Source organism: Triticum urartu, chromosome 6A, assembly GCF_056163025.1.
Source record: "Triticum urartu cultivar PI428250 chromosome 6A, HENAU_Tu73, whole genome shotgun sequence".
Classification (NCBI taxonomy): Eukaryota; Viridiplantae; Streptophyta; class Magnoliopsida; order Poales; family Poaceae; genus Triticum; species Triticum urartu.
Genome location: NC_141878.1, coordinates 363,553,015 through 363,560,418, shown reverse-complemented (window position 1 = coordinate 363,560,418; position 7,404 = coordinate 363,553,015). Strand labels below are relative to the sequence as shown.

The window sequence follows — 7,404 nt, the reverse complement described above, 5'->3', positions numbered from 1 at the left end:
GTGATTATAAGCCTGCATTTAGAGGGGGAAAAATGAAATGTTGTGTGTGCTGCCGTGTTAGGCCAGGCCAAAATAACAGCTGGTTACCATAGCTGAACGTCCGGGATTCCAGCAATCCACCCTCATCATGCGTGCATGACGCTCATAGATGGCATGTGGATGCCTTTTTGCGTGATTAGTGTGATTGCCTTCTGTTTTCCCTTATCCCTCGATTGCCTCGCGACGCCATCGCCTTGGCTAACCGCATCGACTTTACCCTGCCCACGACATCATCACCTCGCGCCTCGTAGCGCCTACAGCCGATGCAGCCACTATCAACAGGCCAGGCGAACAACATCCAGGAGGCCACAGGGACGCCCAGTGGCAGTCGGCAGTCTCCCGCTGCCGGCGCGGCCATAGCATGAATCCAGCAGAGAAGGTATCCTGCAACCTTAACGATTTCTAGTTTATAGATCACGATTGTTTCTTCATTATTGCAACAGGACATTGATGATCATCAACTAATTGAACGCTGTTAAGTAGTGACATATTATTTGGCTCCATGCAATTTTAGTTTGTGAGTTTGACATAATAACTGGTAAGATTTTATTAATTGACTTAGTATTTTTTGTAGATTCCAGCTAGTTTTCGAATTACCAATTATTTCTTTAAATTTTGGCACCTCATGTCGCCTAGTAAAAGGCATTCATCCTGCAACTAAAATTACCGGGTCAGATTGATAATGATACAGCGGGGAATATAACAAGAAATTACTAAGATATATGCATAGGTAATTTGATATGAGTATTGCTTTTGAATGCAGTTGACATCTCATAAATACATACATTGATTATTATTATGTTTTTTATACTAATGAAGGGCCCCGGGTTCTAGGTTCGCCCCGGGCCCCCGAAAACCCAGGACCAGCCCTGGCCAGGTTTTTTTGTCATGGCTCTCGGCTTATACCGTATAAGCCAGTTTACTATAAACCATGTCCTATAAGCCGGGAGTTTTACTCAGCTTATACATAAACTGAGTTTAAATCTGCACAAGCTGAGTGTATTAGGTATATGGCTTTTTTTTCTTGTAGTGCCATACACCCACACGGCCACGCCTGCCCGCTACCTCCCATGCCTTCTTCGGCATCGCCATGTAGGAGAAGCCTCAAATAATCACCATAGTATAGCGTAGGTTTGACGTCTTTGTTCTAGGTTTGGTTGTGGTTGTTGTCCCGTTCAGATACAAAAATCATGCGGTGTTATTTTCAGGTTATGACGGCAAGCTGATGAACCCAATGTCTCGTTGATAAGAGATGTCCAGTCCCACGAGATGGTGTGCTCTTGAAGCTTTCTTCTTTGGATGTCTCAAGTCTGGGATTTATTCTATCTAGTCTATCATCCATCTTGTGCTATAGCATTTTGTCTTCTACTGCCGTATTCAATCGACATTGGACGCACCAGCTTGACAAGCATACCCGTAGGCAAAATAACTCGAGGGTCTTAGGAAGGAGATCAAGATGAAGGAAACACCACCAAAACCTAAGATGTTGCTCTAGTGTTCAATCAACTGTGAAGTGGATAATTTGTAGTATCATCGATCAAGATGAAGGAAGGAGATCACGATGAAGGAAACACCACCAAACCCGTATTCATATTATTGCGATAATTTGTAGTATCATCGATATGGCTTTCCCCTATTTGATCTTTGTGTTCGTTGGTCATTCTTCTTATATGCGTGAGTAATGCCCATATGTGTGGGAGATGTAGGGGACTCATTTGTGCCTATTTTATATGTCGTTATTTGTTAAACTAGCTATGTGATTGATTATTAAGGGTCCAAACAACATGATCTGAGAGCTATGCGACTACCGGCTAGTACTTTGTAGGAGTAAGGGATAGGAAATCCATGATAGTAGTGCTTAGAAGATTAGGGCAAATATTATTCCCTGCAGAACGTGGAGGGTGTTGTGGTTTCATTGTTTTTTCTGATGGTTTTTTCATCGATTTTGTTTATACCGCATTTATGCTTTTTTGTGTGTTCTGATTCGTATTTTTGTCTATTTTTTGTTTCTGTATTTTTATACATTAACTTTTTATAATATGAGATGAGATAACCTTTTAAAAAAAATCAATAGTTTTAAAAATTGGATTTATTTTTAAAAATTCATTCACATTTCCAAAACTTGTAAATATTTATTTAAATAATCTCGAGTAATTTTAAATATTCCGTAATGAAGAACTTTTTAAAATTTTGTGTATATTGATTATAAGGAAGATTTTTGTAAATTTATGAATTTACTAAAATTCAATCATTTTAAAATTTTAAACCTTTTCCAAATTCATGAAAAAAGTTATCCATTATTTTCCTTTAGAAAATCTTGAACATTTTCTAAAATTTGGTGAACTTTCTTCATATATATATTTGTTTATTCAAATCTGTCTTTGTAAGAGGAATTTAAATCTATCAAAAAATAGGCTCAATCCCGGAATGGCCCATGTGTGCGCTCTGCGCTATCCCTCGGAACGGGGCGAGCCGCACTGCCGCGTGCGGAGTTCGTGGAGGAAAAAATCGAGTGGAGACGAACCGAATTTCAGGTGCCTGAAAAAGAATAACAGACGCGCAAAGAAAGGAGGGGAAGCAGAAGGGGCGGAGCGCCGCCGGCCATATCAACATTTCGGCGAGCACGGGCATGGGAGGGGCGGCCAAACCAAGATTTTGGCGACCACGGGAGGGGCGGCGTGTCTCCACTGCCTTCTTTCTAGCCATACGGGCGGCCCGGCAACTCAAGCAGTCCACGGGCGCCTGGAGCACGAGAGCGGCGGCGACGAGTTCGGCGACAACGGCGCGGCAACTCCGGTGAGGCGGTGACCCCTTTTTTTCCCCATCTCATTCCTGATTTCACTCTTGATTGGGCCCCCTCCCCCAACCCTAGTTCCATTGTGGCTCTCTTGTGGAGTAGTGCGCTCGTCATGGTGGTTCTGCTCCTTCCGACTCGGGCTCTAGGTACTCTGCCATTGCCTATCTGCAATCCGAACACGGCTGGGAGTCAGCCCCAGGCTCCTTGCCCTTTCGCTTCTTCTTCATAAATAAGAGGAGGGAGGGATTCGAAGCCCTCTCACATCCCCAGGTTAGATCTGGATTCCCATCGTCGCCTCCTCCTTGCCCTTCCGTTTTTCTATAAATTTCTTCTCCTCTACTGGCAACCCTGCTCGTAACCTCCATCAGAATCAAAAATTCAATCTTTAGATCCAGTTAGTGTGGGAAGATCGATAAGAGGAGACATGTCTAAGCGTCAGCACTCGCACCTTGACGTCGACCGCACCGAGAAACGGCCGCGTCATGCACCGAAGAAGCACCTCTACCTGGTGCTGGATGATTGGGACACGGGCTGCAGCATCTACAAGGTTGATCCCGACACTTTGCAAGATACCTGCACCAGCGACGTGCAGTTTGGGTTCCCTGACCCTCCCGTCCTCCGGTTTCCCGTGCCAGTACGCCATCTTGGCATGAGCTTCACGGCCTTTGGTAACATCATCTTCATCGCCACCAACCCACACTGTCCACAGACTCCCATCCTCGTATATGACACCGAGATAGCGGGAATCACAATCGGGCCAAGCCTACCACGTTCACTGCTTGGTGGCATTGACATCTCTGTGGCCGCCGGTGATACGTTGTGTGCATTGACATCTCGCCATGACGGCGAGCAGCACTCTTTTGAGGCCATGTCATGGGCAGCCACGGGAAGTGATGAGATGTGCGATCCACGGCCAGCCATGGATTGGTCCTGGAAAAGGGTGCCATCGCCACCGCCATTTGCCATGGATGATATAATTTCGTCTTACGCGCTGCACCCGGACGGGCACACCATATTCATGTCTGCACACGACAGTCTTTATCAACATGTTCCAAAGGGTACCTTCTCATTCAACACCAAGCGTTTTGAGTGGAGGTGGCATGGGGAATGGGCTCTGCCTTTCCAAGGGCAAGGCTACTACGACAGCGAGCTAGGCGCATGGATTGGGCTCCATAAAGACGGGTACATTTGTGCCTGTGAAGTCGCCTCCCACAGCCGCGAAAGTGCTGTGCAGCCATATTGTAAGATTGCGAAGGAGAAGTTGTTCCTCAAAGTCCCGGAGCGGCGGCTGGCAGCAACAAGGGGCCACTCTCGCGTACATGGGCAACAGCAACTTTTGCCTTGTCGATTGTGTGCAGCGCGAGGGAGTGGAGCCTACATGCATCATCGATTGTTGCGTACTCCATATGAGCACGTTTGGGCTTAAGTATGATCACAGGGGAGAGCTGCAAACCACGCGCCACTTCTCAAGCTCTTGTGTAGTGTCTAAGCATATCCTGTCCTTTTCTCCTCTAGTGTTCTGGATGTAAGAAGTGCTTTGCTTGTTTTATGCAAGCCCTGCCGTGTAATCTCGATGTAAGCTGCTGTGATATGTGGCACTACTACGAAGAGAAATAAAAAGAAGTTGGTTCCCTTTTGCAATTTTCTTGAACCTGAGCCCAGAGATGGTCGCATGTTTCAAGAACTAGAAGCGATGTACTTTTGCTGCTTGCGATATCACGATTGACAAGGATTAGAAAAGGTGGTGCAACTAAACAAGTGTTTATTCAATTATTTCCTCCAAAGATTAGATAATCTTGTATCTAACTGCCATGATCACTCTTTCGCAAAAAAGAGTCTAAGATCCCCATGTCTTATTTCAGGATTAGTGGCAGGGAAGTGTCTAGTCATCTCTCCTCAGGTATAGTCATTAGAAAAACAATGGAAGGGAAGCAAGATTAATGGCATGGATAGATAGGTAGAATAAACCTTGAACGCAATACCTGTGTTATACATAACTAACATGTTTTCTCAAGATCCTTATGTACTACCTTATATGTTCATGCATAAGGAATTAGTGTTGCAGATCGCTTTTGGATGGGACCCAAGCTTTCCAATATGTTGCAGATCTCTTTTTGGTATAAAGCCCGAAATTGCCAGCGGATGGCCAGTGAGCTAAAAAATGAAAGAATGGGGCATATGCTCTCCTCTTAAAGATAGGACGAACAAAGAACAAAAAGCAGTTAGAAACAGCATAGTGTCGGCTGTCAAGTTGTTTGCATGACATGGCAGATTGATTTAAATGCAGTAACAACTTAACAATGGCCTTGGGCATATGTTATTTCCGAGGAACAGTAGACCAGGAAGCATCCTTTCTTTCAAGTTGCAACCCTTTTAGTGTTTGTTTTTCACCCTCTGGAACAATTCATGCCCCAACTAGGAGACCGATGGTTATAGTTTCACTAGAAATTGTTCTAGTTGTACAGTCCAGAAAATGGTGGAGTCAAGATTAAATGATATGCAACTATCGTTGCTTTTGAATTATAGCTACATCGAGATCATATATACTGTATTTAAATATTTGGTTACATGAGATCAAATATTTCTAGGTTTCTGGCAACGGTTTAGGAGAACACTGGTGGTAAGATCCATATTCCTTGAGGTACACAACTATTTCATATATAAAAGTTTAGTATATATTTGTATTTTTGCTATGAGGAAATCCTTCTCTTTCTTCCACCCAGTATGATGGAAAATTCTGCAGACTGTTCGTCTTTGGAATGTCTGCAAAACATGATTACTTCATTAGCAAATTGTAGTGTCTACCTCCAACCATCATATTCAACTGTTAGACAGACAAAAGAGATCACCATTATACAGACTTGAAATCAGAGAAACGCCCCAATTTTACAGATTACTAGTGTTGTTGGAAAATATCGTGTTGTTTCATATCCTACGGTCAGGTCGGCTTATCATGTGCTCACTGATGACGCTGACCAGGAAAGAAACCTGAGAGTGGCTTGTGCTGCTTGCTCAACTGACACCAAAGTGGTAAATTACCTGAATGGAAGAAGGTGTGGAAGTTAAAAAGTGCACAGAAAGTTTGCAATTTCTGGTGGAGAGCTCTGCATAATTTCAAGGAGGGGATGGAAGGCTGCTGACGAGCAGGAGATGGAGCAGAGAAGTTCTTCTAGGCAGACTGGCACGCCTTCTACATTTGAAAAGGGCATGGCAACTCTTTCTCATTTCTACATTGGACTACAGTGCCCAATTCTCTTCACTTACCACGGCTCAGTTTCTCGTGTAGGAACGGCTCGTGCTCAACTCAACCAGCTGATGGTGCCATTGGATCTGGTAAGGGTAGCACGCAGAGATCAGGCAGCAATTTGAGATGGTTGTTCCATGGCTGGTACAGATCATCCTCTTTCCTTATCTTCTCTTTGATATTCTCATCTTCACGTTTCTGTTTGTTTGCTGGTTTATTTTATTTTGAAAAAATCTGGTGGTCCACGGCAGGTTTGGGCTCAATCATGAAGAGTTGAATACCAATCCTTCCAGTGCGGATTTATTTTTCTGCTGAAGATTACGGCCATGTTGATGGATCATATAGAAGGTTCAGTGTGCAGTTTTTAAATTTGTTCAGCACAAGGGTGCATCCATGCACACACATACATACTCCCTCTGTACCAAGCTTAATGCTCACGGATCTTACATTTTGGTATAGAGGGACCGTTGCTCATATGAGTTACATTTCTAGTTTTTATGGTTGCTCCGTCAGAATACTAATTCCCGTTTTTCATCTAAAATCAGGTGACTGAAGGTCAGAGGTCAGTAAGCGAAGCTCTGGGCTCTGGCTCAATGAAGATGGAACATCGATATCTCTCGCTCGCTCAATGTTGAGGGTGCGTATATTGTTGAGAGTACCTTCATCACTGGGAGATCCTCAACATTGCAGGTGCAGATCATGCCCAAGGCTGACGATCCCTTCTCCTGGAGGTGGACTGAGTCCGGGAGTGTTACACGACCAGAACGCTGTACAACGCCCTCTTCTCCAGTATGGTTCAGGCACCCCCACCCCACCCCTCTGGCAGCAAAAGCTACACTGCTATCTGCAGCCAACAGGTGTTGCTCGCTGGACTGCAGATTGCTTGGCTCGCTCGACATGGCCTACAGCACCCTGACCCTGGTGCTTCCTCCTTGTCCGAATAGTCTGACGAGTCTATTGTTCACCTGCCGTACATCATCATCCAAGGGATCAAGGTGTGGTTCAAGGTGCTAATCGTGTTTGGGGTTTAGTCAATCATGCTGCAAGCGCGTGTGGGGTCACGCAGGGCAGGCAGGAAGGTCCCTCAGAACTCAGAATATGTTGTTTGCATATGACAGGAGTCCTTTTCTTGAATTCAGAGACTGGTCTTCACTGACCCAGGCATTGTTCTTCATTCCTACCTTGTCATTCAATCCCTCGGATCCGTCAATCCATCTACTCCCTCCGTCCCATAATGTAACAAGGTTTTGGTTACCGAACAAAATTTTGAGATTTCCCGTGGTTACCGCGTATTTCAGTGCCCCTCAGTAAATCCCCGTACCGA

The 7,404-nt window shown here is 44.7% G+C and overlaps 1 pseudogene; it reads left to right on the top strand.

Moving 5' to 3' along the window:
- The first annotated feature begins 3,260 nt into the window (after positions 1–3,260).
- Positions 3,261–4,365, top strand: LOC125525996 (uncharacterized; annotated as a pseudogene).
- Positions 4,366–7,404: the final 3,039 nt, after the last annotated feature.